The following is a 24,099-nucleotide window of genomic DNA, read 5'->3' as shown; positions in this document are numbered from 1 at the left end:
CAATAGTGTGTAGAAAATTCGGATTTTTAAAGTGAATTTTGCGATGATAAAAGACATATTCGGCGTGGCGTATTGAGCAAGTTGGTGGCTACAAACCATGACTGAATGTGGTCCCGAAAGACTTAATATTTGGCGAGCATTCTCAATCAAAAGCAATCAGTATTTTTGTAGCTATTACGTTTTCGGGAATGCAACATAAACTTGCTAACGTGAGTGAAAGGGATTGTGAGTGACTGTGTTAGGACTAGCACGGGCTTGGCAGTGATACTTGTTCACCTAAGTTTCAGAATATATTAATTGAGGACAAAATTTCCAACCTTTCATTTCTTATGAAAAATTTGTCCCGAAACGTAGATTAGTGACTTTAATTGCAGCCTGGTTCACGTGGAAGTACGTTAGGTTTCGCTGGGCTTCCCCACTGATGAAATGCTGAGACAATGTTCACAGATAGGTGCAGGTCCGTCGTATAGGGACGGAAGGAACCGCTCCGCTGCAATCTGTTGACTTGAAAAACCCCAAAGATGTTTCAACACATTTGTGCCATCATCAATAGCTGCTTATAATCAGTTCTTAATTTTTCTACGTTCTTGGGCTTTTAGGGTCCTCATTACATTGCTGTATACTGATATTAGTCTTACTTATTCTTGGAGTATCTGTTCTCAACTGCATTCTCATCTGTTGTTGGATTGCACATGCAAACGCAGAACATGTTTTTCAGGAACTTCATTTCCAAGTTATACTTTTTCAATTTACGAAATAGATTTTATGCTGCTGCTGTGTGTCCATTTCCTATTGATGTTCAAAACAAAATTAACAATAAGATACACATTAGTTACAAGTTACAAATAAAGAACTCAAAATACAGCTATCAAATTACTTATCAACATAAAATGCTTTTATATTTTAGACTATCTCACTTCAAATGTTATCGTTTAGGAGCATGGGCCAGCTTTTATACAGTAAAAATATTTTTTATGTATAGCACGCTGTGATTTCATTACGTTTTCCCATGTTCAAGTCTTCTCAGCATGTTATCTGGGAAGGGGAACCGTCCAGGCATATAAAAGTAAATTCATGTGTGATCCAGTTAATTGTTTTGGAGCCGGTGCTGTTCATTTTGGCCGGTTGGAGTGGACGTGCGGTTCTACGCTACAGTCTGGAGCCGAGCGACCGCTACGATCGCAGGTTCGAATCCTGCCTCGGGCATGGATGTGTGTGATGTCCTTAGGTTAGTTCGGTTTAATTAGTTCTAAGTTCTAGGTGACTGATGACCTCAGAAGTTAAGTCGCATAGTGCTCAGAGCCATTTGAACCATTTGTTCATGTTGTATGTTAATCACATAGCCAATAATATAAGTAGTACTCTCAGAGTCTTCGGAGAGGATGCAGTTATTTATAATGGAACACTGAAATGGCAACAATAAATGCTCAGTCAGATTTCGATAAGATTTCAAAATGGTGCAATGACTGATACGTTGCATAAGTGTTTGGGAATATAAGACTGTCCACTTTACAAATAGAAATAGTAGTATCCTAAACTATAATATCAGTGAGTCAAATAAAGAGCTCATGGAAATACCTCAGCGTCACAATTCATAGGGATGTGAAATGTAACAATCACGTAGGCTCAACGGTAGGTTGAAGCAAGAAACAGACTATTGTTTATTAGAAAGCTACTTGGTTCATTCGAGTAAAGTTTTCGTGGGCGCTCCTAGCCGTTTTCACACCATGTCTGCTACACATGCACAATTTTGGGATCGTTCTGATAGTCATCAGACTTCACGTTACTCGAAACCATATTTCGTATGTTTCGTTGTTTGGCCACCTGTAACGCTAGTTGACATCTTTGGTCTCATCGCGTTGCACAAACGTTTGTGATTTAAATAATGAAACATTACGCCAGCTATATATTTTTCCGTTATAAGACTACACGTTTCTAGAATTTAGTCTAACTCTCATCATCATCATCATCATCATCATTTAAGACAGATTATGCCCTTCAGCATTCAGTCTGGAGCATAGCCCCCTTATACAATTCCTCCATGATCCCCTATTCAGTGCTAACATTGGTGCCTCTTCTGATGTTAAACCTATTACTTCAAAATCATTCTTAACCGAATCCAGGTACCTTCTCCTTGGTCTGCCCCGACTCCTCGTACCCTCTAATGCTGAACGCATGAGTCTCTTGGGTAACCTTGCTTCTCCCATGCGTGTAACATGACCCCACCATCTAAGCCTGTTCGCCCTGACTGCTACATCTATAGAGTTCATTCCCACTTCTTCTTTAATTTCCTCATTGTGGACACCCTCCTGCCATTGTTCCCATCCACTAGTATGTGCAATCATCCTAGCTACTTTCATATCCGTAACCTCAACCTTGTTGATAAGGTAACCTGAATCCACCCAGCTTTCGCTCCCATACAACAAAGTTGGTCGAAAAATTGAACGGTGCACAGATAACTTAGTCTTGGTACTGACTTCCTTCTTGCAGAAGAGAGTAGATCGTAGCTGAGCGCTCACTGCATTAGCTTTGCTACACCTCGCTTCCAGTTCTTTCACTATGTTGACATCCTGTGAGAATATGCATCATAAGTACTTGAAACCGTACACCTGTCATAACTTTGTTCCTCCTATTTGGCACTCAACCAGTTTATATTTCTTTCCCACTGACATTACTTTCGTTTTGGAGATGCTAATCTTCATACCATAGTCCTTACATTTCTTATCTAGCTCTGAAATATTACTTTGCAAAGTTTCAATCGAATCTGCCATGAGAACTAAGTCATCCGCATATGCAAGACTGCTTATTTTGTGTTCACATATCTTAATCTCACCCAGCCAGTCTATTGTTTTCAACATATGATCCATAAATAATATGAACAACAGTGGAGACAGGTTGCAGCCTTGTCTTACCCCTGAAACTACTCTGAACCATGAACTCAATTTACCATCTACTCAATCTGCTGCCTGACTATCCTTGTAAAGACCTTTAATTGCTTGCAAAAGTTTGCCTCCTATTCCATAATCTCGTAGAACAGACAATAACTTCCTCCTAGGAGCCCGGTCATATGCCTTTTCTAGATCTATAATGCTTAGATACAATTCCCTGTTCCACTCATAACACTTCTCCATTATTTGCCGTAAGCTAAAGATCTGGCCTTAGAACCTCTAAGAGGCCTAAACCCAAACTGATTTTCATCCAATTGGTCCTCAACTAATACTCGCACTTTCCTTTCAACAATACGTGAGAAGATTTTACCTACAACGCTGATTAAAGAGATACCTCTGCAGTTGTTACACTCTTTCCTGCTTCCATGTTTAAAGATTGGTGTGATTATTGCTTTTGTCCAATCTGATGGAACCTGTCCCTCCTCCCAGGCCATTTCAATTATCCTGTGTAGCCATTTAAGACCTGACATTCCACTGTATTTGATGAGTTCCGCCTCAATTTCATCGGCCCCAGCTGCTTTATTGCACTGCTATCTATTGACCATTTTCTCCACTTCCTCAAATGTGATCCTATTTCCATCATCATTCCTGTCCCATTCTACCTCGAAATCTGGAACATTACTGATCGCATTTTCACCTACTTTGAGCAACTCTTCAAGATATTCCCTCCATCCGCCCAAGGCAGTCACAGGATTCACTAGCAGTTTTCCAGACCTGTCCAAAATACTTGTCATTTCCTTCTTACCTCCCTTTCGAAGACAGCTAATTACCCTCCAGAATGGTTTTCCAGCAGCTTGACACAATGTCTCCAACCTGTTTCCAAAGTCTTCCCAATATTTCTTCTTGGATGCTGCAATTATCTGTTTGGCTTTGTTTCTTTCTTCAACCTAACATTCTCTGTCTACCTGAGTTCTAGTATGTACACATTTTTGATACGCGTTCTTTTTCCTTTTACAGGCTGCCTTGACTGTGTCATTCCACCGAGCTGTTTGCTTCATCCTACTTTTACACACTACTGTTCCAAGATATTCTTTAGCCACTTCTAGTACTGTGTCCATGTACCTTGTCCATTCCTTTTCCAATGACTGTAATTGACTGCATTCAACTAACTGGTACCTTTCTGAGATCGCTGTTATGTACTTGTGCCTGATTTCCTTATCCTGAAGTTCCTCCACTCTTATCCTCCTACATATGGACCTGACCTCCTGCACTTTATGCCTCACAATCCCAATTTCACTGCAGATTAAATAATGTTCAGTGTCATCAAAGAATCCCCTGAATACACGTGTCCCTCGCAGCCTTCCTGAATTCCTGATCTGTTATTATATAGTCAATAACAGATCTGTTTCCCCTGCCTTCTAAGTATACCGGTGAATGTTCTTATGTTTAAAAAAGGAGTTTGTGATTACTAAGCCCATACTGGCACAGAAATCCAAGAGTTATTTCCCGTTCCTGTTGGCCTCCATATCCTCTCCAAATTTACCCATAACCTTTTCATTCCCTTCTGTTCGATTTCCAATCCTGGCGTTAAAATCACCCATGAGCAGAACACTGTCCTTGTCCTTTACTCTAACAACTATATCACTGAGGGCCTCATAAAAACTATCCATCTTATCTTCATCTGTCCTTTCACAATGCGAATATAATGACACAATCCCAATTTTCTTGCTAGACACTGTCAAATCTATCCACATCAGTCGTTCGTTTACATACCTTATTGCAACTACGCTGGGTTCCATTTCTTTCGTGATGTACAGCCCTACACCCCATTCTGCTTTTCCTGCTTTGACTCCTGACAAGGAGACCTTGTATTTTCACACTTCCTCTTCTTTCTCACCCCTTACCCGAATGTCACTAACAGCAAAAACGTCCCGTCCCATGTTACTTGCAGCCTCTGCCAGCTCTACCTTCTTCCAAGAGTAGCCCCCATTAATATTAATAGCTCCCCATCTCATTACCATTTGTTTGCCAAGTCGTATCTTAGTAGTCCCTGGTTTGTCAGTTAGAGGTGGGACTCCGTCACCTCCAAAGTTCCGAGGCATTTTGCTCTGATTGTTGCCAGCATCATACATTCCTGGAAATTGAAATAAGAACACCATGAATTCATTGTCCCAGGAAGGGGAAACTTTATTGACACATTCCTGGGGTCAGATACATCACATGATCACACTGACAGAACCACAGGAACATAGACACAGGCAACAGAGCATGCACAATGTCGGCACTAGTACAGTGTATATCCACCTTTCGCAGCAATGCAGGCTGCTATTCTCCCATGGGGACGATCGTAGAGATGCTGGATGTAGTCCTGTGGAACGGCTTGCCATGCCATTTCCACCTGGCGCCTCAGTTGGACCAGCGTTCGTGCTGGACGTGCAGACCGCGTGAGACGACGCTTCATCCAGTCCCAAACATGCTCAATGGGGGACAGATCCGGAGATCTTGCTGGCCAGGGTAGTTGCCTTACACCTTCTAGACCACGTTGGGTGGCACGGGATACATGCGGACGTGCATTGTCCTGTTGGAACAGCAACTTCCCTAGCCGGTCTAGGAATGGTAGAACGATGGGTTCGATGACGGTTTGGATGTACCGTGCACTATTCAGTGTCCCCTCGACGATCACCAGAGGTGTACGGACAGTGTAGGAGATTGCTCCCCACACCATGATGCCGGGTGTTGGCCCTGTGTGCCACGGTCGTATTCAGTCCTGATTGTGGCGCTCACCTGTACGGCGCCAAACACACATACGACCATCATTGGCACCAAGGCAGAAGCGACTCTCATCGCTGAAGACGACACGTCTCCATTCGTCCCTCCATTCACGCCTGTCGCGACACCACTGGAGGCGGGCTGCACGATGTTGGGGCGTGAGCGGAAGACGGCCTAACGGTGTGCGGGACCGTAGCCCAGCTTCATGGAGACGGTTGCGAATGGTCCTCGCCGATACACCAGGAGGAACAGTGTCCCTAATTTGCTGGGAAATGGCGGTGCGGTCCCCTACAGCACTGCGTAGGATCCTACGGTCTTGTCGTGCATCCGTGCGCCGCTGCGGTCCGGTCCCAGGTCGACGGGCACGTGCACCTTCCGCCGACCACTGGCGACAACATCGATGTACTGTGGAGACCTCACGCCCCACGTGTTGAGCAATTCGGCGGTACGTCCTCCCGGCCTCCCGCATGCCCACTATACGCCCTCGCTCAAAGTCCGTCAACTACACATACGGTTCACGTCCACGCTGTCGCGGCATGTTACCAGTGTTAAAGACTGCGATGGAGCTCCGTATGCCACGGCAAACTGGCTGGCACTGACGGCGGCGGTGCACAAATGCTGCGCAGCTAGCGCCATTCGACGGCCAACACCGCGTTTCCTGGTGTGTCCGCTGTGCCGTGCGTGTGATCATTGCTTGTACAGCCCTCTCGCAGTGTCTGGAGCAAGTATGGTGGGTCTGACACACCGATGTCAATGTGTTCCTTTTTCCATTTCCAGGAGTGTATTTAAAGTGCCAGGGAGCAGGTTGCTAGCCTGACTTGCTCCGAGTCCCATTGGGTTTTACCCCATACGGCTGAGGGACTAACCGGTGGATTTGGTAGTCTTTGCCGTATGAGCACAAAGGTGAACACAACTCAGAATATGTCCGAGATGCCCAGCCTTACTCCCAAGTAACTGGTATCCCGACTGTCGGGACCACTTACTTGGCCACTCATATGTTGCCCGCGGTTCATGAACTAGGACATGACTACAGGAACCCACACCATGAACAACTCTCAAGTGTAAATATTTACATAAGCATTTTGTGTGATGCTTCTATGCGCACTGTTGTGCCTGTCTTGCACTGTACTGAGTCGTCTTTTTGAGGGTACAAGGTACTGAGCCTAGTTCATTATGCAAAAGACAATACATGTAGTGTGAAACTTCACAAACACTATGAGTGACGGTTCGCATGCGTGGTTTTTTTTTTCAGTGTATGGGGCACAGTACCATATAGCCTCGAAAAGATGACTACCTTCTAAGAGGGGCAGAACAACACGCAAAATACTTATGTTAATACTTGCTCAAGACAATGACAGATCCTCGAAACGTGTAGCGCTTGACATGAAAAATGTGTAACTGATTCGTTGTTCCATTGTTTAAATAAAGAACGGCACAGTTACAGGCTTCCCAGAAACATCTATTATGATGTATGAAATAGTATAAAAGTTTCTGTTTCCCGTTTGTCGGCAATTCTCATAGCAACAGTGATACAAAATGTTAACTGAAAAAGTTCTTAATTATTCATAACAGTTCACACTTCCCTCATTAACATCCTGTTTTTTACATATTTTGATTACGTGCATATCATAATAAATATGATCAGAGTATATCTATGATTTTGGTAACATACATTGTATTGCCGATTAGTACCAATTGCCTGCTACATATTGTCAATGTTACTCAAACATCACAAATGTAGGAAATGGTCTTTTTTCAGGAAAAAATACCGATAATTAAGTTGATAGGGAGTAGCTCTAATGTATCCGGGGATTATGAATCTGGTGAGGCGGTAACGTCACCAATCTTATATGTTTTACAGTAGACCTCTCATATTTCTACCTATGTAGTCACCCCTATAAAGTGAATGAAACTTATGTGTGCATATCATCAGTAGCAACGAGTACGGTATTTGGACCCACAAGTATCTGATCTTGTGATCCGATCCTTGTACGGAAGAGGAAAAATTTTATTATTTCGGAGCTAAAGTCAATAGAGCACAGTATGATCCTTTTGGTCCCATTATCCCAGGATTCCTATACACGGCACATTTATGCACTAGGGTCCCTAAACGGAATAAAATTATAGTAGGAAGTATTTACGCAAGGTTGAGACGTACCGTGCCTTTAAAAAGCTAGGCTAACGGAAAACTTGTATGGTTTTCTGGTTACTTCCGGAACCATGACTATAGCCATACGTGCACCTCTTCGTTAGTTGCAAATCAGCCGCCACGAGTGTTTTTCTTCAGGGCACCACAAATAATATAATAGCATGGGGAGAGTTAGGTATTGGGCGGAGGATGTGTAACCGCTTCCCATCGAAACTTCTGTAGCGTTCTTGAAACAAACTTGGCAACATATGGATGGGCCCACATTCTCCATGCCGTCCTTATATATCTCCCAATGCGATTTCCATGTTTTTCGAGCCCGCAAGAAAGACATTCGTCGCCGCCGATTTGCTTCGGACGAAGAGTTGTACTTCGGGGTACAGTTATGGTTCCGTAATCAATGGCAATCGTCTTCTCTTGAGGGTATTGTCCTTCTTCTCTCCCATTGGGATAAATATATTAATAGTTAAGGCGATTAGTTTTAAAACAATGAACAGTTTGTGACTCTTCAAGCTTTTCCGGCGGATATGTTGTTAATAGTCTTCACGGGTTTGCCGCCGGATCACGTAGTGCAATTCCACAGTATTTCCTCGGAGAAACTGTCAGACATCTTCAGGTGGTTTAACCTTGCTGATGGCTTGGTACGACTGGCTATATCTGCACGACGACGTTCCGTTTCTAGAACACGCGCGCGAGAAAGCGCAGGCGCGAAAATAGATGGCGCCATATTAAAACCCTCTCGGCTGAGCGGCTCTTCTGCACGTGCGCTGTACGCTGCGTTTACTAACAGTGTGGCCAGCCTCTACTCACCAAAGATCGTAATAGACAAACAAGGACGTTTGAATATGGCAGCATCTATCTGCAAATCATTTGCGCATGAACGATTTCCGCGGCTGCGCATTCTGGGAGCACCTGTTCTTGAAATGGGGTGCGGGTATCGTCAGTCGTACCTAGCCACCAGCAAGGTGGAACCACCTGAAGATGTCGGAAAGTTGCTCATAGGAAATATTGTGGAATTTGCACAACGTGGTCTGGAGGCAAATCCGTGAAGGCTATTTGCAATGAATCTTTTACTTACTTTTTATCCAAGTGACTCGTTCTCATTTTACTTGCTCTGTTAGTGAAATGTTGTCTTCACTATCATAGCTACACACAAGGTGTTATGGTGCATTCCTAGATTCCTCACTTAAAACTGGTTCTTGAAATCTTGTAAGCAGCGTTTTACGAAATGAAATGCGTCTATCTCAATTCTTCAGCTGCTTAAATTTTTCCAGCATCTCGGTGACGGTCTTGGACAATTAAACCAGTAACCATTAGCGCTGACCTTCCTTTTCTTCGTTTAACATATTTTCTTCGACCGATTTCCCGCGTGTCCCACATTGTTAAGCAGGATGATTCGCACGAGATTCTCGAAATGAATATACCATGTAGATCAATTGCAGGTTTCAATTGAATACATTCCTCGACCTGATATTAACATCATGCATTAGAATCGATTTTATTTCCGTTGTGAACTTACTGTTAGCCATCTGAGAAATCTTCATAATATTTTACAGTTACACTGCTTCCAATTAATACACCTAGTGGCATACTATCCACATGTTCATCATGGCACTGTTGGTCAAGATAGTCCCACTCCTCAACAGCGATTTGGCGTAGATACCTCAGAGTGGTTGGTGGGCCACGTCGTCCATAAACAGCCCTTTTCAATCTATCCCAGGCATCTAGAAAGAGATTTTCACTCTGCAGCGGAGTGTGCGCTGATATTAAACTTCTTGGTAGATTAAAACTGTGTGCCGGACCGAGACTCGAATTCGAAACCTTTGCCTTTCGCGGGCAAGTGCTGTACCATTTGAGATACCCAAACACGACTCACGCCCCGTCCTCACAGCTTTACTTCTGCCAGTACCTCGTCTCCTGACTTCAAAACTTTGCTGAAGCTCTCCTGCGAATGTCCCAGGCATGTTCGATGGGGTTAATGTCTGGAGAACATGCTGGCCAATCTTGTCGAGCGATGTCATTGTCATGAAGGTAGTCGTTCACAAAACATGAACGCTGGGGATGCGAATTGTGGTCCATGAAGACTAATGCCTCGCAAGTATGCTGCCGATATGGTTGCACAATCGGTCGGAGAGTGGCATAACGCCTTCCATGACCACCAGCGGCGTACAACGGACCCACATAATGCCACCCCAAACCAGCAGGGAACCTCCACCTTGCTGCACTCGCTGGACAGTGTGTTTGAGACGTTCAGCTTGACCAGATTGCCCCCAAAGACGTCTCCGACTATGGTCTGGTTGAAGGCATATGCGACACTTATCGGTGAAGAGAACGTGATGCCAATCCTGAGCGGTCCATTCAGCATGTTGTTGGGCCCATCTGTACCGCACTGCATGGTGTCGTGGTTGATGGACGTCACCTTGCACGTCGGGGGTGAAGTTGTGCATCATGCAGCCTATTGCTGCATCGTAACACGACGTCCTGTGGCTGCACAAGAAGCATTATTCAACATGGTGACGTTGCTGTTAGCGTTCCTCTGAGCCACAATCCGTAGGAAGCGGTCATCCGCTGCAGTAGTTCCCCTGTCCTTCTGTATGTCCTCCATGTGCGACCAACATCGCTTTGGTTCATTCCGAGATGCCGGGACACTTCCCTTGTTGAGAGCCCTTCCTGGCACAAAGTAACAATGCGGCCGCGATCGGACCGCGGTATTGACCGTCTAGGCATGTTTGAACTCCTTCTTGGTTCAAAATGGTTCAAATGGCACTGAGCACTATGGGACTTTACATCTGTGGTCATCAGTCCCCTAGTACTTAGAACTACTTAAACCTAACCAACCTAAGGACATCACACACATCCATGCCCGAGGCAGGATTCGAACCTGCGACCGTAGCAGTCGCGCGGTTCCGGACTGAGCGCCTTAACCGCTTTTTTTTTTTATTATCAGATTGACTTGGTATATTTCACGAGAATTCAGACAACCATAGTCAAATCATCATTTAATATTAGCTGCAAAAAGAAAATCAACAAATTAGGTGAAACACAAATAAAACATTTCTTCTGAAGGGGAAGACCAACCCGTTACCCCACCCGTATGAATTTTGGGTGTATATATATACATGCAAAAGAGAGAGAGAAAAAAAAATTACGAAAAAATACAACAAGGGAGGGGACTCGAGCTCAGGGAAGAAACAGGAATCACAGGGGAACTTAACCAACCCCTTGACGGTTAAACACAAGAAAAAGCATATTCGCAAAAAGCGTTCGGTATTGTGGTAACCGCTGCCATTTCCAATGCGCAGTTGACAAATAATGGTGAAAAACGCGGGGATCTGGGTCATTACCGCCTTCAATGACGTAATGGACATAGTAACCCAAGAGCCAAACAATCGTGTTCGTTTTCGTCTGAGGAAAATAAGAGATGTCCGGATGTAAGAAGATGTCGTCTGGGAATGCGGTTTCAGGCCCTCTAGTAAGAAAAGCTAATTGACGGCGGACCCAGAGCCAATGATCCCGTCCGCAAGCAACTAGCCTGTGAAGTAAGGTGTCAGTTTGATGACATTCCTCACACTGATCAGTCGGACGAAGGCCAATACGAAAAAGACGATCACCAGTAGGTATCAGACGGTAAATGACCTTATACCACGTTGAAACAATCTCCATCGGCAAAATGGGAAGACTAAGATGAGACCAGACCGTTTTCCATGACGTTGACGGGGAAGCAAGTTCAACAGAAGAAGGGAAACATGCTGTACCCCAACGGATTTGTAGCATGTTGGTAGTTATATGCGTCATAGAAAGTATATCAGCACCCAGAATACCGACAAGTACAAAGTATTCACGAATGTGCCGCAATTTAGGATTAATCCGTCCAACATCAACAGGAGGGGTCAGACTGGCCGGCCGGAGGCGGGAAAGTAAACGAGAGGTGACTGAATGCGGAGCCCGCGTACAGGTTAAAACATTGCGGCGGGCAAATAAGATGGACGTCTTCACTTTGATATCTGAAAGACCCAATCCTCCAAGCTTCCGAGGCCTGGCCACAACTTCATACCGGACACGGAAGACATGGCGGCGCCACAGAAATCGACTAGACAGCTGTTTCAGCCTGCGGGCCATCATCGCGGGAAGCGGGAAGACCTGCGCAACGTAGTATATTTTACTGAAGACATAGGTCTCTAAAACCCGTGCCTTGTGAAGGAGGCTAAGGGAACGGCGGTCATGTTCAAGGATCGCCCCGTGAACACGACTCGTAACCTCACGCCAATTTAGTGCCGCCATTTTGATCGGATTACGATCCACTATGATCCCCAAGGTCTTATGGCGATCGACAACCGTCGCCCAAGGAATGACGACATGATCAAAGCCTCTCAACGGCAGGAACGTGCATTTGCGATCATTAATGCGAGCACCAGTAAGACCACAAAATGAATCCAAGGTATCCTTAAGCCGCGGTATATCCTCGGCATGTCGTACTAAAACCATGACGTCATCGGCGTATGCACGGACTGCAAAAATTTCCCCCAATATATTCCAGCCACGTAAGTGCATGGTGAGATGGCGAAGTAAGGGCTCTAAGGATAGAACAAAAAGTGACATGGATAAGGGGCTTCCCTGGGGTAACCCCCGTCTGATCGATATCCGGGGGGTAGGGTGACCGTTCACAATCACCGAGACACTGATACCGGTAAAAAGATTAGTTAAGACTTGTCGAGCATCATTATTAAAGCCGACAGCGGTGAGCACTCTCGATAAAAAATCATGGCTGACGCGATCGAACGCTTTTTGGAAATCAAGAAAAAGCAAAGCCCCTGGGATATTAGCGGCAGCCGCCACCGAGATTACATCGCGACATTCGAGTTCGGAAGTCAGTATCGTGCGTCCAGGCACACAGCTTTGGTGGGCGGCAATAATGGTATCGAGCAGCTTAGAGAGACGGATATTAATTGCTCGAGCGACAAGTTTATAATCAAAGTTAAGGAGAGTAATAGGACGGAGGGAATCAATTGCAGGTCGACCTGTGGATTTCGGGAGGAGGACCATTCTGCCTTCCTGAAAAGGAGCAGGAAGTGAGACTCCCCGCATCACTTCATTTACCATTGACGTTAAGGTGTCACCAATGAGCGGCCAAAATTGAACATAGAACTCCTTAGGAATACCATCTAATCCAGGCGACTTGCGGGACTGCGATCCTGCAACAACATCATATATGTCATCCTTCTGAAAGGGACGCAGAAAGGCGTCGTTTAATTGAGGAGTGACGACGCGAGGCAGCAAGGAGGTAAAGTCGTCAAGAGAGGTTTCCGCCGGGACATGAGTATCGTACAGATCAGTAAAATAGGTGTAAACGAAGTCAGAAATGTCACGGTGAGAGGTGAACACGCGGCCGTCAGCGGTTGTGAGGGAGGCAAGGCACCCACGTTTCCGGCGCGGCCGTAAACGGACTAGATGGTAGAGTGACGTCAGTTCCTCTTGTAGAAGGGAACGTGGTTGAGACCTCGTCCGCAGGCCCTCCATTTGAATGCGTTTGAGCTGCAGCAATTTGGCTTTGATGCGCTGTATATCAGTAACCCGGAGGGGAGCATGCGTAGCACTATCGTACAGTTGACGTAAGACAGAATAGTAAAATTCTTGCGTTCGTCGATCTTCTGCCACCTTCGCAGCCCCAAAACGCATGAGAGCCCTACGGATGTGAGGTTTTGCATACAGTGTCCACCATGCCACGATAGACGGGTACCGGTCCATAGTACGAGAACAACGAGTCCAAATGTCCTCCAGGACGATACCAAGGGAGGTATCTTGCAAATACGCGATATTGAGCATCCAAGGAGGACGAAACAATTTTACCGGTTGTCGCTCGTAATTAAACGTAACGGCTACAGCGCAATGATCAGTAAAACAGGCTGGTATCACATCAACAGCCAGAAGTTGCCCACACAAGGAATCGGAAAGGTAAAAGCGATCGAGGCGACTGCTAGACGTGGGAGTAAAGTAGGTATGTCGCACAAGTGCAGGATAGCGAGAAACCCACACGTCACGCAGGTGCAAGGAGCGCACAAGGTCGTCGAGTTCTTTACTGAAATTAAAATTAGGAGACTGATCTACCGGCCGTAGAACACAATTGAAGTCCCCACCTAAAATTATCTTTGTCGGGGATTTACGAAGCAGGTAAATGACTTCTTCTTTATAGAAACTCGAGCGTGCGGTAGTACAACCCGAACCAGAAGGGGCATAAAGAAGGAGTAAACTGAGATCATAAAACGTGCACCCGATCCCCCTTCCACTGTCAAGTACTTCGAAATTCATCAACGGAATGCCTTCTCTATAAAACAAGGCAGTGCCCGTAGAAAGTTCGGAAGCGACATTAAAAAACGTCGAGAACCCAGGAATGGAAAACTGGTCGAATAGGACTTCCTGTAAAAAAACAACATCTGCCCCAGACTGATAGATAAACTGTCGCAAAGCGGCGAGCCGAAGCTCAGAACATATTCTGTTAATATTCAGAGTAAGAAATGTATATGCTTGCATGGAACTTCAACCTAGAAAGAAAAACAAAGATCGGTAGAGAGCCGTCAGCTGACGGAGCAGCATACAAGTAATCATACCAGAAACAAGCGCTGAACCACAGAGAGAAAAACTACGAAACAGAACCCTCATCTTCCCACTGCTTTTTCTTCGGCCGTGACGCGGCTCTCCGTGGCTGTTTACGGATTCGACTGCGGCTCCGCGGTGCCGACGCTGCAGCGTTCGGCTGCGTAGGAGCATCATGTAGACAATCCGTGTCAGATTGCGAGAGAGAGGCCTCTACATCCCACTCGTCCGCAGACATGGGTTCACGGTGGGACAGTTGGTGAATAACAACGGGATCCACTGGCTCTGGAGAATCAATCAGTTGTTTGATGGGAGGAGGCTGTGACCCAGAGGGGGCGACAGAAATTCCAGAAGGGGGATGCGAAACAGAGTCAATAGGAGAAGTGTCAGAGAGCACCGGAGAAGACACGTGGCAACCAGAAGCAGGTTCCGTCACGGGCGTCTCCGAAGAGGCAGCCGCGGTAGCAGGAACAACGTCAGATAAGGTGTCAGGGAGCTTCTGCAAAGGCGTGATAGCACCTGTGGCTTCCTCATCCACGATTTCCGACTGAGAAAGAGAGTCCTTTACCGGAGGCCCATCGGAAGGGCGAGCCAATAAGGAAGATTCATCAGCCGCATCATCCTGTGTTCGCCGACGCTTGTTGTGAGAAATCAGCGCGGGAACATCGGAATTATGGGCAGCAACATCCCTACTCAAGGACAACGGGGGAAAATCACGGCCGTTGTCGGGCAACGGATCACTGCGTCCCTCAGTAACAGTGAGCGATTCAGTCCGAGATCCTTGCGGGAGAAGATCAGCTAAAGTCAATTTTTTACGCTGTTCGTATGTAGGTTTTAATACCACCACACGCCGCGGACAATTAGTACGGAAATGACCAGTTTCATTACAATAATAACATGTTCCTTCCTGGCCACTGTACGTGATATGGACCCTATAACCACATACCTGTAGGTGAGAAGGAATAGGTTTTTTGACCACCATTTCCACCGACCGAATACCACTATATACCTGTAAGCGGTGCTGAGCAGACCAGCGTTCCTTTCGAATATGGCGTACGTCCCCATAAGGAAGCAAAACGGACTTCAGAAAAGAGTCGTCAACCTCGGGCGGAAGGTTAAATACCCGAACATTCGTATATACCACTTCTGCATTTGCCAAGAGAACCATACTAGTGGAACCATCACGGTGCGTAAAGGGTACCTGAGAACCATGATGAGAAAGTAGCCTATCAACCTGGAGCGGGTCAAGAAACTTAACAAAAAACACATATAATTCGCTGTCGAAATATGCGGTATGCACCTGATCAGTAGTGACCTTAACTGTATCGACTAACCAGTCATGTATCTCCAAAGAACCGGGCTGGACGTGACGCGTGGATTTGTCAAAGGTAAAACTGACTGTACCTGTACGCGGAACTTTCGTGGGAACCATGGTGGACATCACGGCGAGAGACGACGCCGCGACAGGAAGGGCCGCACGAACACCAAACACCAGCCGACAACCAGCGATGCGACGCGCACGGAGACCAACACGGCACTAAACTGACAGGAGGAAAACACGCTGCGCTACGGTAGAGGCGGAACTAAGAGCACGACCTAGTCGCCCGACGCGCGAAGCGAGAATGAGCTAGACCACCGCGACCGGCTCCCTTCTTGGTGAAATGACAGGAACTGATAGGCTGTCGGACCCTCTCCGTCTAATACGTGTTTCTCAAGCACGGTTGTATGGTTGTTCACATCTTTAGGCGGGTTGAGTGACATGACTGAACAGTCAAAGGAACTGTGTCTGTGATACAATATCCACAGTCAACGGTTATCTTCAGGAGTTCTCCGAACCAGGATGATGCAATGCATTTTCCGACGTGTGTATATTATTATTACAGGATTTATTATCTTTCTATTATCCGATCAATGGTTTTTTATATAAAGCCAGATTTATTTCAGTATAACGGTACAGCCTGCTCCTAGAATCATGTGAAATATCTCATGCCACCTTTTTTTATATTCATTCGTATAATTATCGGACGAATCAGTGCTTCCTAGGGACTTGCATGTGTGTCTTTATACAGTATATATGTCATTCTGCCCTATTTGGTAAAACACTTGATATTCATTGTGAAAGAATGTTCTGGAAGGAGGTATATTATCATGATTGTTAGGGGATTGTTATGATTAACGAAATTATGTACAGATGCTGAGTTAGATGTTTAATCAAGAAACTGAAGTGTTAAATATCTGGTGGCAAATATTAAGAGGCTGTGGAAATGTTGGCATAAGTGGTTGGCGCCTGTAATTGCCTTAATTGCAGTTGATTGGATTGTTGAGACAAAGAACATCATTATCTTGAGAAATGGCCTTAAAGTTATTACCCAGCGATGTATTTCCATTTGTTATTGATTTTTTTGTGTACGTCTGTAATTAATATCTTTTGCAACTACATTTCAAATTAACTCTGTAATTGCTTACATCACACAACTTTCCTATTTTCAGAATTTGAAGCCTTGTTTGTAAATTTTACAGATGTAGTCGACTAAAGCACGAGATTTGTACTGTCATTGAATGTTAGTAACTAAATTCAAACTGTAATTAATTACGTAACTAAAGTAATACAAGATGCATTATTGTAATTCATTACAGTCACATCGATTTTCATATTTAAAACTAGTGACGATACAATAAAAATTATGTCAATTAATATTGTATTTTATACCTAATTCGGCTGTAACATCAGTTTGCTTTCGTTTTGTAAAATTTTAATTGTAACATAAAAATTGCACAAACTTAATAATGGGTTATTTTGAAATTTATTTTTACAATTCTATATAAAGCAAAGCACCGATACTGTGAGTGAGTCAGTTAGTTGTTGAGTTGTTGTTTTTTCAGTCAGTCAATGAGATCTGTGAAGCAAGTCAGTGAGTGTTTTGTTAACATGACGAGAATGCAGTTCAGTTGTCAATAAATTTTGTGAAGTTGGAAAGTGTTATAGTCTTTCATCAAAAGGCAATAGAAAGTTAAGTTAAATGTAACGATCCGAGAGGAGCGCTATATCAGCACCTTAGTGGCATCCACTGTAGCTACTTTTATTCAGTTGTTAGTGTGGCTCTGAGCATTATGGGACTTAACTCAGTCATCAGTCCGCTAGAACTTAGAAATAATTAAACCTAAGGACATCACACAAATCCATGCCCAAGGCAAGATTCGAACCAGCGATCGTAGCGGTTGCGCGGTTCCAGACTGTAGCGCCTAGAGCCGCTCGGCCACTCAGACCAGCTTTAATTTTTTAGTGTTTCCTTATTGTTGGGCTATGTAGAATCCTGATTACATTACTGTATATTGGTAGTCTGTCCTGTTTAGTCTTAATGAATCCGTTTTAATCTGCTTTCTCTTCTACTGTTGAACAGAAACGGTTAATTTGGGCTCAGTAAAGAAAAACGAAGAAAACAGGAAAAAGGTAATGAGTTTTTGGGGAAGATATGATAAAAAGTTTAAATTAAGAATTAACTCAAACACAATACATATTTTGTGGAACTTCACTTTTCGCATTTGTTTCTTTTTTTATTTCAACTGTAGAAGATTCATTAATACATTGAATCTCAGAAATATCTTTCTGATATATAATAGGCAGAGGAATAAAGGAAAAAAATTACAATGAAAGAATAAAAAAGCATATAAAGAGCAATTCTTATTTTAAATAGTCGTTGTATTTACTGACAGATGTTATTAGAGTAATTTAACGTAAATACAAATGTAGTCTACTAAAACGGAACACTTTGACCGTCTCCAAACTCTTTTCTATACAGTGCTATTGCTATATCTTTCGACTATGTTATCACCTTATGGAAATACGCAAAGGGAATGATGTTTTGGGTCTGTGATTTTCTTCGTGATAACGGAGGCATTAAATCCACATCCACACTCGGTAAACCATTTCAATGTGTACGGAGAGGGTACTTCCCACTGAACAAGTAAGATGGTAAAGTCGTATTGCAGAACTGTTTGGGGGCCCCGAAGGGCAGGTTCAGCCGCCTAATTGGAAAGATTTTCCTTATCTTCCGAGGCCGCAGTCACCTTTCATTCCCGAGGTATGACAGCTGTGTGTGTAATTGTAACTATAAGGAGTAGTCGACTGTAACGGTGTGTTTGTAGTGTAGTGTCGTGATTGTGTTACGTGGTACGAGAGGAGACAGAGGGTGAAATCTGCTACAAGCAGGTAGCACTCTCTTCGTGAAGAGCACCGAAGGGCCCGCCTAGCTTAACGTCCACATCCGATGGGGTTTTCGTGGCAGGCAGGTACTGTGTCTCAGTTACCACGAAGCAAAGCACACAGTCCCAAATCATCATTCAAATTGTTTGTTTGCTTTGATTCATAATATGGTACAAAGATATATTCAACAGTATTGCATACCAAAGCATTTCGAGACGATCAGAGGTATTCTGTTTTAATGGATGACATTCGCATCTATATTAAACTATAACCTATAACTGCTAACAGTAAATACAATGATTAAATACAAGAACAGTTGTGTTTTACATGCTTCTCTTACTCTATTTTATTGTAATTTTTTCTTCTTTGCCTATAGCTGTTAAATATGAGAATTATATTGCAGTTCATTATATTAATTGATTTACTATACTTAAAATAAGGAAAAGAATCTTTTGTAAAAATTAATCTATTCACCATCAAGCACGTCTCCTTCTTTTTGGTCTTCTTCCGTTGTTACAGACCAGCCAGTAACCGTTACGTTAGCTTTACCTTGCCTTCAGTGTACCATTTGTTCACTTTCCTCTTTCCTCAATTCTGATGCATATTTTCATCTCTGTCTTTTTGGAACTGTTTTGGAACACTTAACACCTCTTCGTTTTACATTTAGTTTTGTCTTCAGTTTGTTGCTTATTTATGACAACGTCATCTACATTTTAGTCTCGGAATAACAAAAGCTGAAGCTTGGGTACTTTGTAACCACCTTTTGAAGGTATTGTAATCTAATGGGTTTCAATATACTTTAAAATTTTGAAAAAATATTTATTGGTTTTAATGAATTCTTCTACCAGATTCCACATATGTCTCAAATTTTCAGCCATGCTTAACCCATAAATGTAAGTCTCAGGAGTAGGTGACATGTTCCCCGATGTAGGTGACATTCAATATTTCCAGTTTCGGAGCCATACTTGCACATCAGTATTTCTTTAAAAAGTATTTTGAGAGCCGAACTCAACAACAATTAACGAAATTTGCATTTTTAAAATTTTTCTGTTGGTCATAAAGTAGGTAGTACTCGTTATTCGAAATGCATTGATATTGCTAAGATTGCTTTAGAAGGTATTTTCATGATATGGATCCCGATTGGATATCAGTACCTCTTTATAAAGTATATTGTTAACATAATTCTATATCATTTAGAATTGGCAAAGGTATACCTCCCTCTCCCTCACTCAGTAATACGAGTTATGGAAAATGCCATTTTCCTAAGCCAGTATTTAATTTTTCAAAATGCTGTGTTTTAATTTTTTTATTCCAAGTCCATTGCAATTCATTAATTAGATCTGGCTCTAGACCGTTAGTCTTCCTATCCTAATTACATCTGTATTGTTTTCTACATATTTCTATACTTAATTGTTACTTCTTAACTTAAATGCCTCATTATTTGTTCTATTTCCTAATAACGTTTCATTGTTCTTCTGTTCGCTAATATATTTCATGGAAACTCGTTGTATTTTCTTGAATTCTTCAGTTTCTTTTATTGAGTCAATAATCAGCATTCCTGACGCACATGCACGTTGTGGACGAATTACTGTCTTCATATGAAAATTTTATGGATTTCTAGCTTGTCCTTAAATATGTTTGCTGCTGACCTTTCGTAATAAGGTAAAATTTCTAACTCTGCCTTTAAAAGACCCCGCTGTGAAACGCCTGGTCCTTGTCTCACTACATATTGTTCTTTGTTTCCTCTCTTCACACCAGCGTCAGATTCCTGTTCTTCATAGTCTCCAACAGAAGTGATGACCTAAACATTGATTATATAAGCTTACATGAATACTTTTCCGCGGATTATGAGTACAATACTTCGTAATAATGTGGAATGTCTTCGTGTAACAAAAGTGTCTTTACATGTCATAATTCAATTTTTTGGTAATAATTGTGCGATTACTAACTGATATCTGAAACTCATCTGATGATTGGTTGGTTGGTTGGTTTGTAGAGTAAAGGGACTAAGGTGCATAGTCGTCAGTGCTTTTTTCATTTGTCACACATGTCTTGGAATAACACCATACCCAAAAATAATCATATTGACTGAGATATGCGGAAAGAACAAAATGCGTAAAGCTAAGTGTGTAACCATATTGAAGGAGAAAACGAAAGAAGCAAGCCAAAAGTGAAAACATTAACTGAAAGGAAAAAAACCGTTAGAAGGTGTTAAAACAAATAGCAGTTGGTCTGGGCTGGATGATCGCAAGACAAGAAAAGGATAAGCTAGCCACTCTGCAACACACTAAAATCTCCAACCTAAAAATACAAGGCAAGAGAAAGTTGATGAATGGACGAACACGAAGTCGAACAGACGGGACCAGAGGGAGCGAGGAAGAGTTAAAATGGAGGTAGAGTGAAGGCGTGGGAGAGAAGGTCTCACCTCCACCATTATACAGAGTGATAAAGAAAACGCCCTCAGGCACCGAAGAATGTTAAGGTGCTGCCAACAACACTTTTGCTTAAGCTGACGAAGATAGGTAATCTAAGACAGGTAGGGGTTGAAAAACAGTTCTAAAAAGCGACAGGAGTCCACTACTTTAAGGAGATGGTCAACCAGATAAAGTTGTGGGTGTGGCTGAACTGTACGAGTATGATGGCGACAGAAGTGCATGGCACAACTCTTGGCGACTGAAAACTGAAAGCCGTGGGTGACGGCCCATGACTGCGTCTTTCGTATGGCGCCCTGCAGTCGACATTCAGCCATGAGCAAAAGGAAATACAAAAGCCGTCAGTATATAAGAAGGGTGATACTGGGGACCACGTAATTGGTGCGAGAGCATTAATGGCCACTAAAAAGAGTCGGACGCTGACTGCAGAGCTCTGCAAGACCTCATTCTCTTGAATGTGGGGGAACTGTAGGAAGCACTATTTTGAACTCTGAAGGTGTGGATTGACAAGAAAGTTCTGTATAAGAAATATGAGGGATCCCGCAAGACCCCACTCTTGCTGTGTTGCGAGTATGTGCGGCCGTCAAGTAGTATCATAGGCTTTTGTCAGGTCAAACAAGACGGCAATAAGTTGGTGCTGACGTAAAAAGGCCTCTGGGATGGCAGACTCCAGGTATACCAAGTTGCCAGTAGTGGGCCGACGTTTGGATAGGCCAAAAATCACTGAGACTGAAGGAGCCAGGAGTACTGTCAGCTCACTATACATTCCAGTAGCTTGCACAGAACGTTAGTGAGGGTAACAGGACGATAGCTATCCACATCTACAGGGCTCTTACCAGGTTACAGTAGTGCAACAAAGATAATTTCTCGACACTGCAACAGGAATTCGCCAACGCTCCATATGCGGTTGATGAAGGGAAGGAGATGGCGCAGGTAATCTGCTGACAGGTGTTTTATCATTTGTTGATGTATGCATTCAGAGCTTGTGTCAGGACAGTCTGAAACGGCACTGAAGTATTCCCATTCATTGAATAGAACATTGTATGGGTTAAGGTGGAGTGTAGTAAAATATAGGTGTTGTTATCCCACCCGCTGTTTTATGGTACAGACGGCATGGCTGTAAATCTCAGGTGCAGAGGTTCAAGCATAATGCTCGGAAAAACGCTCTGTGATTGCTTCTGGTTCAGTATACAAAGCTCCATGTGTAGAAATCCTAGGTATACCTGCAGCGGTCTGATATCCATAAAGGTGTCTGAACTTAGTGCAAACCTGGGAAGGAGAGGTTCATGTTCCAGTGGTGGAGATGTATCATTCCCAGCACTTCTGCTTCTGCCTTTTGATTGGTTCATAAACCTGGACATAGCATCGTTTCAAGGCAATGAGGTGCTACAATGACGGGAGCCGTTTATCATATTGTAGGGAGGGACAGGAAGAGCTGAAGTCGTCGTGAGCTCACCAGTCGATAGACGGTAGATGGCCAGCACCATAAAATGAGAAATCAGTGTGCATGTATGGGCCATGTGCCGCACTGAAACAAGTGGAGGCGCCTGTATTTAGGAGGCAAAGGTCGAGATGAGTTACTACAAATAGTTCTGAGCACTATGGGACTTTACATCTATGGTCATCAGTCCCCTAGAACTTAGAACTACTTAAAACAAACTAACCTAACGACATCACACAATACCCAGTCATCACGAGGCAGAGAAAATCCCTGACCCCGCCGGGAATGGAACCCGGGAACCCGGGCGCGGGAAGCGAAAACGCTACCGCACGACCACGAGCTGCGGACATTGGTTAGTAGGTTCTCGACATCTTTACCATGGCCAATAATCTTGTTTCCACCCCACAAAGTGTTATGGGTGTTAAAATAACCCAGAAGTAGAAACGGTGGTTTAGTTGATAAATTAGTGTAGCCAATACATGTTGTGAGACGTCACCATCTGGGGATAGGTGGCTGTTGCTAATTCATCTACATGACTACTCTGCAATTCACATTTAAGTGCTTGGCAGAGGGTTCATCGAACCACAATCATACTATCTCTCTACAATTCCACTCCCGAACAGCGAGCGGGAAAAACGAACACCTAAACCTTTCTGTTCGAGCTCTGATTTCTCTTATTTTATTTTGATGATCATTCCTACCTATGTAGGTTGGGCTCAACAAAATATTTTCGCATTCGGAAGAGAAAGTTGGTGACTGAAATTTCGTAAAAAGGTCTCGCCCCAACGAAAAACGTCTATGCTGTAATGACTTCCATCCCAACTCGTGTATCATATCTGCCACACTCTCTCCCCTATAACGCGATAATACAAAATGAGCTGCCCTTTTTTGCACCCTTTCGATGTCCTCCGTCAATCCCACCTGGTAAGGATCCCACACCGCGCAGCAATATTCTAACAGAGGACGAACGAGTGTAGTGTAAGCTATCTCTTTAGTGTACTTGTTGCATCTTTTAAGTGTCCTGCCAATGAAACGCAACCTTTGGCTCGCCTTCCCGACAATATTATCTATGTGGTCCTTCCAACTGAAGTTGTTCGTAATTTTAACACCCAGGTACTTAGTTGAATTGACAGCCTTGAGAATTGTACTATTTATGAAGTAATCGAATTCCAACGGATTTCTTTTGGAACTCATGTGGATCATCTCACACTTTTCGTTATTTAGCGTCAGCTGCCACCTGACACACCATACAGCAATATTTTCTAAATCGCTTTGCAGCTGATACTGGCCTTCGGATGACCTTACTAGACGGTAAATTACAGCATCATCTGCGAACAGTCTAAGAGAACTGCTCAGATTGTCACCCAGGTCATTTATATAGATCAGGAACAGTAGAGGTCCCAGGACGCTTCCCTGGGGAACACCTGATATCACTTCAGTTTTACTCGATGATTTGCCGTCTATTACTACGAACTGCGACGTTCCTGACAGGAAATCACGAATCCAGTCGCACAACTGAGACGATACCCCTTAGCTCCGCAGCTTGATTAGAAGTCGCTTGTGAGGAACGGTGTCAAAAGCTTTCTGGAAATCTAGAAATATGGAATCAACTTGAGATCCCCTGTCGA

This window comes from Schistocerca gregaria, chromosome 7, assembly GCF_023897955.1.
Source record: "Schistocerca gregaria isolate iqSchGreg1 chromosome 7, iqSchGreg1.2, whole genome shotgun sequence".
Lineage (NCBI taxonomy): Eukaryota > Metazoa > Arthropoda > Insecta > Orthoptera > Acrididae > Schistocerca > Schistocerca gregaria.
The sequence above is the reverse complement of the archived record's forward strand: the minus strand, read 5'-3'. Positions refer to the sequence as shown.